We start from the raw sequence: 10,591 nt of genomic DNA on the forward strand, positions 1-10,591 counted from the left end.
GATTAGTGTTTTAGAGATGAGCAGGGAGAGGGTGGACTTAGGAGGCAGGCGTCAGGTGACCTCTGATTGCCATCAGTGTGCCTCTTAGCATAATAATACCCTACTGGCCTCCTCCAAATGCTGAACCTTGTCCAGGGTGCTGAAAGGACGCTCTGTGAGGCTTCCCCCAAATGCTACAACATACCCATACACGTGTCCCCCTTTCACTTCACACAATGGCCTAAAGGGGGGACAGCAGCGTCCGACCATTGTCCCTATGCAAATAGAACTTTTTCGTTAAAATTCATTTCTTTTGTTCCCTGGACAAAGACTACAAAGCTGCGCATTGTGCTGCATCCCATTCAGTTGTCAGCTTAATTCCTGTCTTGTTTTCCTCACCAGAGATCATCCAGACACACTTCATGGCTCATTCTCCCTTTTTTTATTCTTCTAGTCGAGATTATAATCAGAAGTACTTGGTCATCCTCTTGTTTATTAATTCTTCCCCCCCCCCACAAAAAAAATATAACTCTATTAACTATTTTAAAAAAAATTAAATAAATTTGTGCAGTGACAGATATTATCAGGATTTCTATTAAATATCTCATTATTTAGTAAAAATTGAATGGATGTAAATAATATTGAGAAGAGAATAAAGATAGAAAAATACAGACAGACATAGAGGCAAATATATCATTTATTATGACTCATTTTCCCTAAGAATTTAGTCATTTACGTATTTTTTATTTTACTCTCCAGTTATACAGTCTGCACAAAATACATGTATTTGGACGAAGAACCTCCAGATTTGATTTATTTTTACTATAATTTAATATATAAAATACATGTATTTGGACAAGGAACCTCCAGATTTGATTTATTTTTACTATAATTTAATATATGAAATACATGTATTTGGAAAAGGAACCTCCATTTCAGTACAAATTATAGTTTCTGTGAAGTTTTATCAAAAACATTTTTGTGAATTAAATGGCTGGTTTAAATAACATTTATATTATCACCTAAGGAAAGTACACAACATGACAGGTATGGGACCTGTTTTCCAGAATGCTTGGGACCTGGGGGTTTTCCGGATAACAGATCTTTCTGTAATTTGGATCTTCATACCTTAAGTCTACTAGAAAATCATATAAACATTAAATAAACCCAATAGGCTATTTTTGCCTCCAATTAGGATTAATTATATCTTAGTTGGGATCAAGTACAAGCGACTTTTATTATTACAGGTATGGGACCTATTATCCAGAATGCTCGGGACCTGGAGTTTTCTGGATAACAGATCTTTCTGTAATTTGGATCTTCATACCTTAATTCTACTAGAAAATCATGTAAATATTAAATAAACCCAATAGACTTGTTTTGCTTCCAATAAGGATTAATTATATCATAGTTGGGATCAAGTACAAAGGACTGTTTTATTATTACAGGTATGGAACCTATTATCCAGAATGCTCGGGACCTGGAGTTTTCTGGATAACAGATCTTTCTGTAATTTGGATCTTCATACCTTAATTCTACTAGAAAATGATATAAACATTAAATAAACCCAATAGGCTGGTTTTGCTTCCAATAAGGATTAATTATATCTTAGTTGGGATCAAGTACAAGCTACTGTTTTATTATTACAGAGAAAAGGGAAATCAGTTTTAAAAATGTGAATTGTTTGATTATAATGAAGTCTATGGGAGACAACCTTTCCACAATTCAGATAACGGGTTTCCGGATAACGGATCCCATACCTGTATATAATACTTTTTATTATTTTAGATATTCAATATAAATTTAATGTACAAGTAAAAGCAATGAAAAGTAGGGTATTTTAGGCAACATATAAAATTCAGGAGCGTATTTATTAAACCTCAAATTGTTTTGGTGAAATTTTTAAAGGGGAAAACTCGTATTTTCAGAGGAAAATAAAACTAGAATTTTTAGAGATTTATCATACCCCAAAGCTGCTAAAAATCCAAAAATACTCCATCTCAAACCTGTCGACGAGAAGTCAACATCTTGGTCCAATAATCTGATAAATTTGCTGTGACAATTTGCTAAAGTTGAGTTTTTGGATCGTCAATTCCAAAAATTTGTCCAATTCAAATTGGCACATGATTTTTTTGCAATGTTTTTTTGCAACAACTTTTTCAAGAAGAATTATTGCTTCAGTTAACATGGATGGAAGTTAGGTTGACTTTGTTTTAATAAAAAAATGAGGTTTTCTTTTGAGTTTTAGTAAATAATCCCCCTAAATGTAGGTTTCTATATATCTGTCCATTATATTTCTATTTGAACATGACAATAGCCAACATTTTTTTTCATACATTTACACCGTTGACCTGATAAATTTCTCCAAAAAAAAGGGAAAAACAAAACACAATAGTGCCAGTTGCAGATCTAACTTTTTTGCAACAGATAAATCTGATACAGGTATGGGATCCATTATCTGGAAACCCGTTATCCAGAATTACAGAAAGGCTGTCTCCCATAGACTCCATTATAATAAAATAATCCACATTTTTAAAAATGATTTCCTTTTTCTGTATAATAATAAAACAGTCGCTTGTACTTGATCCCAACTAAGACATAATTAATCCTTATTGGAAGTAAAATCAGCCTATTGGCTTTATTTAATGTTTATATGATTTTCGAGTAGACTTAAGGTATGAAGATACAAATTACAGAAAGATCCATTATGCGGAAAACCCCAGGTCCTGAGCATTCTGGATAACAGGTCCTATACCTGCATTGGGAAACCAATGGCGAATGCGACTGCGTAAGAATCAAATCTTTATCTTTAACGGAACTCAGAGGTTCTATTTAAACATCAAGATTCACACTTACCCAGTAATGTGCTATTGATTAAGATGAGAATAAATCTTAACAAAACACATTTTTAATTAAATGACCATTTCAATATATCTGAACGAGCAGATTTATGATCTCCCCCTCCTTCCGCGGCACATCATCGTTAATATCATAACAATCATTTTATTCAAATAAAAATATAATTTTCCTAGGTGACTACGGATATCCCCTCATAAATGCAACTAGTATTAATTTGCATCTACTATAAAAAAAAGTATATTTCTCAGCTTTTTATTTTTGTAATAAAATTATTTGTGGTTCCATTAGGAATTCATTGCTTCTAGTACAGTAATAAATCTTAAACGAGCCGTCAGATTATCCAGATAATGACGGAACTTTCAGTTGGACATACAGGAGAAATATTACGGGGGCACCGGGGGCTAATTTAGCAAAAACATCCAAATAATAAATAAATTCAAGGCAAATTCCCCCTCGCTCTTTTGACGGAAGGGAGTTTGCACAGAAGCTGGGCTATACACTCATTCATTATTTGTGACTTGGTTTCTTATACACAATGGCAGTCAGCATACAGTAACAAAAGAGTCTCCTGCGGGCATATGGCACTCTGGGATACGTTTGCATCGACAGACCTGCTTTTTTTTTTTTCTTTAAAGGGGATACAAACATACAATACCATAGGATACATCTATCTATGTATAGGGCATGAAGAACAGGCTTGTGCATTGCCAAATCAGCCAATGACCTAGTACACAAGCCCCGTTGAGTCATCAATGAGCCTATCGTTTTTGCCAGTTGGATGCCAGGCAGTGTTATTCTTATAATAAATCTTTTGGGTGGCATTTTTGTGTTTGGCCAGGTCATACTTTACAGCAACCGAGGTATTAATTCGTTTTGCAGGGGCTCTTTGATCATCTAAGAATTGTAAATTGGGGTGACTCCACTATTTAGGAATCCCTGAATCCTTCATGAAAGATTCGGCAGAATACTGAACCAAATCCGAATAATAATTCATATGAAAATTAGAGGCAGGAAGGGGGAAAAAGTGGAAAAAAATTTTAAAGTCATTGTTTTTGATAAAAAAAAGTCACATGGTTTCTCATCCCGTCCCTAATTTGTGTATGGAAATTAGGATTCGGATATGGTTCGGCCAGACACAAGGATTCCGAATCCAGCTGAAAAAGACAAAATCCTGGCTGAATCCTGAACCAAATCTTGAATAAGGTGCGTCCCTTATTAGGACATGAAAAAAGGGGGGCATAACGCATTTCATGCCTATTGGGGCACTTGCTCATAGGTTCTTTGATCTGCAGCCCAATGGTCTCAGGTTGATAAACACTAATAAAGTAGTTGTAATGTAATTATACTGTATGTCAACTCGTAGTATTACCAAGTCACCGTTACCAAGACCCCAGGGAAAACTCCAGCACTTGCCTGTAAGAAACCCTAGATATGTTGAGAAGTAAAGGAGAGAGACAAAGACGTAGAATTACATCTATGGATACAGAGATCAAACTGAAAGACAGAAATATGGACGGACCTACTTTCTGTCTGTAGGGAGAATCTTTCCCCTGCCAGTTGATAATTATGGTTGTAACAAATGATCTTGTTAATCCGGAACAATCTGGTTACCCCATGGTTTGAGAGGATTACAAATTAATAAAAGCGGCTTAGGTGAATGGTAGACACACATGCTAACATTTGCCCCTGTGAAGACGGATGGGGGCTGAGAGTTGCTGCCCTGCAACTTTGTAGCTGTGATTTGTCTGCCGAGTGCAAGTAGTGAATCTGCTCCAGTAGCTCCTCTCTATACAGTGCCAAAGCAACAGGGAAGCTGCCATCAAAACATCACCAGGTAGAGCATCCCATAGCCTCATATAGTATAGAATCATTTCATTGCTTTAGGGGAAAATGCTTGCATCTGAAAATGTGTCTTTTCTACAAAAAAATCTTGTCTATAAAGAAACTATTCACATCTGTGCTCTTCTCCGGAGAAAACAAACGCACATTTTGATATTTGTTGCCGTTATTTTAATTAGTAGCACTTATACTTTTTTTTCTCCAGCCCATTAATACCCTTTTTTATGCACAGCTGAACTCTGTACTTAAGCCTTGGTTTTTACTTTGAATCTATAAAGGGGCAAAATGATGCTTTGGAGTGGGGTAGTTTAACAGCTTTAGGAGACTTTAGGAGTAAAGTCTTTTATTAGCAATAACCTCCAGTAAAATAACAGTAACATGGCATGATAGCTGCCACCATTGTTGGTGTTCCCTCTACTTCCACAATCAACAAGCTCATGAAGATAAATAAATAATACAGGTATGGGATCCGTTATCGGGAACCCCGTTATCCAGAAAGCTCCAAATTACAGCATGGTCGTCTCCAATAGACTCCATTTTATCCAAATTTTTTAAAAATGATTTCCTTTTTCTGTGTAATAATAAAACAGTCGCTTGTACTTGATCCCAACTAAGATATAATTAATCCTTATTGGAAGCAAAACCAGCCTATTGGCTTTATTTCATGTTTACATGGTTTTCTAGTAGACTTAAGGTATGAAGATCCAAATTACACAAATATCCATTATCCAGAAAGCCCCAAGTCCAGAGCATTCTGTATAACCGGTCCCACACCTGTAAAAATAAAACCGTAGTTTGTACTTGATCCCAACTAAGATATAATTAATCCTTATTGGAAGCAAAACCAGCCTATTGGGTTTATTTCATGTTTACATGATTTTCAAGTAGACTTAAGGTATGAAGATCCAAATTATGGAAAAACCTCAGGTCCTGAGCATTGTGGATAAAAGGTCCGATAACTGTAAGACCAACCCAAACCCGACTGAATCCAGCCTCTAGGGGAGGACACTTGACCTAATTAGTCCCACCACCAAGTATAACCTACAGAGTTAGGAATTGGTCAGCTTGAAATGCGTGATCCATGGATAAACCTGGGGGTTCCAGGCCAGCACGGGCATCACTAGTAAATAATAACAAACATGGGGCATTTATCTAGAGTTGTGTTGATGCCCCTGTAGCCTTCATACATTATGCACAACTGCTAACTTAATATTTCCACTAATCCATTTTAAGTTTAGGTTAAAGGCTCATTGATGTTTCAGTTCCACTCCCTTAAAATTGCAGCAACAAGGACTGAACTTCAGAACCACTATACGCCTCCTGCAACAGTAACATATTTCATTCTACACAACAAAACCAGCTCTAGTTGGGACAATACGTGACAAGGTTGTCCCCAGTGCCTCGTTGCCGAGGCCGATCAGATGGGGCTGAGAGCTGAGAATGGTTTGTTGGATTCACCTTGTGTCGTTTGTTCCAAGACAGAAGCTGAATACAGACACCGTGCAACAGATGGCTGGCTAACTCATTTTTTCCCCTCTGATCATTTACAATCGCCCCCGCCCTGGCTTTAACTCTTGCAAGGGAAGGCATGTGACGTCTCATCATTATCCCCATGCAAAAGCACCTGCTAAATTTGACATTTTATTGTGTGGGCTCTTCCAACTTGGCTCTCAGGACTTTTTTTTATTTAAAGGAAATATATATATACTATACTTTTATTTAGGGGCATTACAGTGCCATGTTCAGTCCATTTCCCAAGTATCCCCTTGGCCTCCATTGTACCAAAAGTACTGCACATTAAGCAGCAGACACACGGGAAATAAATCAAACATGGCGGCACCCTAGAAAAAAACTGGGCCATTATGGAAGAAACACAGGTGCCCGTGCCACATGGTTAGCTACTTGTCTTGCTGGGGGTGTTTCTACTTTAAAATCCATTGACATTGTGATGTTGCTTACAATTATATTGCATTTCACTGTTGTAAAAACAGTTTTTGGGTGAATATCCATTTTAAAGAGGTTGTTCACCATGGACTTTTGGAGTATGATGTAGAGCAGTGATCCACAACCGGTAGCTCATGAGCAACATGTTGCTCTCAGGGTCCTCAAAGAAGGGGCTTATTTTTGAATTTCAAGCTTCAAATGAAGTTTTAATTGCATAAAAACTAATTATAGTCCCAAGTAGAGCCTCTTGTAGGCTGCCAGTCCACATAGGGCTACCATATAGCCAATCATAGCCCTTATTTGGCACCCCAAGGGACTTTTTCATGCTTTTGTTGCTCCCCAACTCTTTTTACATTTGAATGTGGCTCACGGGTTAAAAAGGTTGGGGACCCCTGATGTAGAGAGTGATATTCTGAGACAATTTGTAATTGGTTTTCATTTTTTATTATTTGTGTTTTTTGTTATTTCGCTTTTTCTTGGTCACCTCTCCAGTTGGTAGTTCCAGCAATCGGGTTGCTAGGGTCCTAATTACCCTAGCAACCACGCATTGATTTGAATAAGAAACAGGATTATAAAGAGGAGAGGCCCGTATAGAAAGAGGAGAAATAAAAAGTAGCAATAACAATACATTTGTAGCCTTACAGCAGTGATCCCCAACCAGTAGCTCGCGAGCAACATGTTGCTCTCAGGGTCCTCAAAGGAGGTGCTTATTTTTGAATGCCGAGCTTGAAAGCAAGTTTTAATTGCATAAAAACGAAGTATAGTGCCAAGTAAAGCCTCCTGTAAGCTGCCAGTCCACATAGGGGCTACCAAATAGCCAATCACAGCCCTAATTTGGCACCCAAGGGACTTTTTCATGCTTGTGTTGCTCCCAAACTCTTTTTGCATTTGAATGTGGCTCACAGGTAAAAAAGATTGGGGACCCCTGCCTTACAGAGTACCATATTTGTTTTTTATTTGGGGTCAGTGACCCCCATTTGAAAAACTGGAAAGAGGCAAAAGAGCGAGTCAAAAACTATAAAATATAAATAATGAAAACCAATGTCAAAGTTGCTAGGAATCGGACACTCCAGAACATTCTAAAAGGTGAACCACCCAATATAAACCAAGCATTTGGCATGACAGAAGGACAACGGTTATAAAGTGGTATATAAACATATACAAAAATATATATATAGAATTTTTTGGACGCAACTTTTATTTAGAGCTGAACAGTTAGAAACATCCTGTACATTCCCAGATATACAAAGACACAATATGGTGGTGGAAGCCTTGGTCGTAAAGGCCGACGTTAATAAAATAGCATTTTAACACACTCTTGGCACAGATAAAACAGGTTTTGGCAACATTCTCATTTTCGGAAAGTTTCTAAGCAGTGTTCCTTAGCATTGGTCATCCCATAATGTAGCATACAGTAGTCTAACAACAGGACAACATTGTCAGCTTCCTCTTCTGCCGAACATGAAAATTGCTCTGTGGTCAACCATTGGGTCTCGGTTGTGAACATCCCCCAAGATCAGCACTCTCCACCAGATACCAGCCCTTGATGACTATAGTTAGAGGAGCTATAGCTGAATAATATATTGAATAGACTGAATATTAACAGTTATTTCCAGTGCCTGGAAAAGTGCACTCGACCAGAGACATCAATATACAGCAGGCAAGTCCCAAAATTAATAAATGCACGTACATCTGCCAGTTTGGAAGGGAACGGCCTGTACCCAATGCAGATGGGGGCTGGCTGCTTGGGAGAAGCATATCATAGGCCCTTCTGATATACGACAACACAACTTATATTTAATATATATATTTAATAAATATATATATAGAACATTATTGGGCTTATCTACTAATACAGTGGGCTAACGAGGTAGGCTTTGGGTCGGATCAGACCAAGGGGTTACATGTTGTTTTCTATCATGCCTAATGCTTATGCTCATTTTAGCACATGATAAGTTACTTATGCTTGGACAAGCAATATGGAAGCTCCTTCTAACTAGAAATATGCAGGGAAGATGGCAAAGTATTTGGAGATCTTGTACATTTATCACAGAGGTTTATAATAATAAATTGTTGCTGTAACCGAATATTCCATACTAACATAAACCAAATATTTGCCCCACAAGCAATGGCTGTACAGACTATGAGCAAACTTAGGGACTGTTCCTGCTGAATTGTGCTTAGTACAGGGAATACCTATGCTGCCATAGTTTTATGGGATCTCTCTGTACAGACTATGAGCAAACTTAGGGGACTGTTCCTGCTGAATTGTGCTTAGTACAGGGAATACCTATGCTGCCATAGTTTTATGGGATCTCTCTGTACAGACTATGAGCAAACTTAGGGGACTGTTCCTGCTGAATTGTGCTTAGTACAGGGAATACCTATGCTGCCATAGTTTTATGGGATCTCTCTGTACAGACTATGAGCAAACTTAGGAGGCTGTTCCTGCTGAATTGTGCTTAGTACAGGGAATACCTATGCTGCCATAGTTTTATGGGATCTCTCTGTACAGACTATGAGCAAACTTAGGGACTGTTCCTGCTGAATTGTGCTTAGTACAGGGAATACCTATGCTGCCATAGTTTTATGGTATCTCTCTCTGTACAGACTATGAGCAAACTTAGGGACTGTTCCTGCTGAATTGTGCTTAGTACAGGGAATACCTATGCTGCCAGTTTTATGGGATCTCTCTGTACAGACTTAGGGGACTGTTCCTCTCTGTACAAGCTACGATTAAGTTAATATTTATATATAGTGAGATAAAATAGAAACAATATGGCACCTCCCTCCTCCCATATGTATAAATACAAATATACAGAGAAGGAATGTTCTGGGCACACAATAAGCTATACCCTCATACTGTACTGTCTAAGGGAATCAATATGGCACCTCCCTCCTCCCATATGTATAAATACAAATATACAGAGAAGGAATGTTCTGGGCACACAATAAGCTATACCCTCATACTGTACTGTCTAAGGGAATCAATATGGCACCTCCTCCCATATGTATAAATACAAATATACAGAGAAGGAATGTTCTGGGCACACAATAAGCTATACCCTCATACTGTACTGTCTAAGGGAATCAATATGGCACCTCCTCCTCCCATATGTATAAATACAAATATACAGAGAAGGAATGTTTTGGGCACACAATAAGCTATACCCTCATACTGTACTGTCTAAGGGAATCAATATGGCACTTCCCAAATAAATACAATGAATGTTTGGTAGGTATAATAACCAATACCCTCATACTATACCCTGTATTTAAAGAGAAATAAATACAATATATGCCCTGCTCTCCTGATCCTACCATATGCAGTTTCTCTGAAGTTGATTTTGCCAAAAGTGAATGTCAGCCGTGTAATTAAGAGGCACTTGAGTATTATAAACAGAACACAAACTCATTAAGTACACTACCAACATTCTGCAAAGCACAATGGGCTTAACACAAGGGCAAGGAAAACACTGGGATTGTGGCAAATAATAGTTACAATAGCAGCTTCCCCTTCCTTTCTCCCATAGATTAGAGACTAATCCCCTAAATATGTGCCGTTTGGGATTTCAGGGGTCCCTTCTGTACACAAGTGTTGTTGTTGTTAGTCAGGCTACTTAACAGCTGTTTAAACCACAAAATACAACAAATGAACAACATAACCCCAACCTAATTGGGAAGTTGACTTGTTACAAAGGCAACATTATAAACCTGCATGTCCTGTATAAACACAGAGAGACCAGGGCCACCAGGTGAGGAGAAACGGGAAGTCAGCTATAAAACACCTGCCTACCTATATCAAATTTCTTTGGTCATTTTAACACAAAAGTGCTTCACCTTTAAGTTCACTTTCAGTATGTTATAGAATGGCTAATACTAAGCAACTAAGCAATTAGCCTTCATTTATTTTCTATAGTTTTCAATTATTTGCCTTCTTCTTCTGACTCTTTCCAGCTTTCAAATGGGG

At 37.8% G+C, this 10,591-nt stretch overlaps 1 long non-coding RNA gene across 1 annotated transcript in view; it reads left to right on the top strand.

Moving 5' to 3' along the window:
• The window catches only part of LOC121396856, a 114,861-nt gene that overhangs the window by 82,758 nt on the left and 21,512 nt on the right, over nucleotides 1-10,591 (top strand). The gene's annotated exons all lie outside the window — the stretch shown is intronic.

The sequence above is a fragment of the Xenopus laevis genome, chromosome 8L, assembly GCF_017654675.1.
Source record: "Xenopus laevis strain J_2021 chromosome 8L, Xenopus_laevis_v10.1, whole genome shotgun sequence".
Classification (NCBI taxonomy): domain Eukaryota; kingdom Metazoa; phylum Chordata; class Amphibia; order Anura; family Pipidae; genus Xenopus; species Xenopus laevis.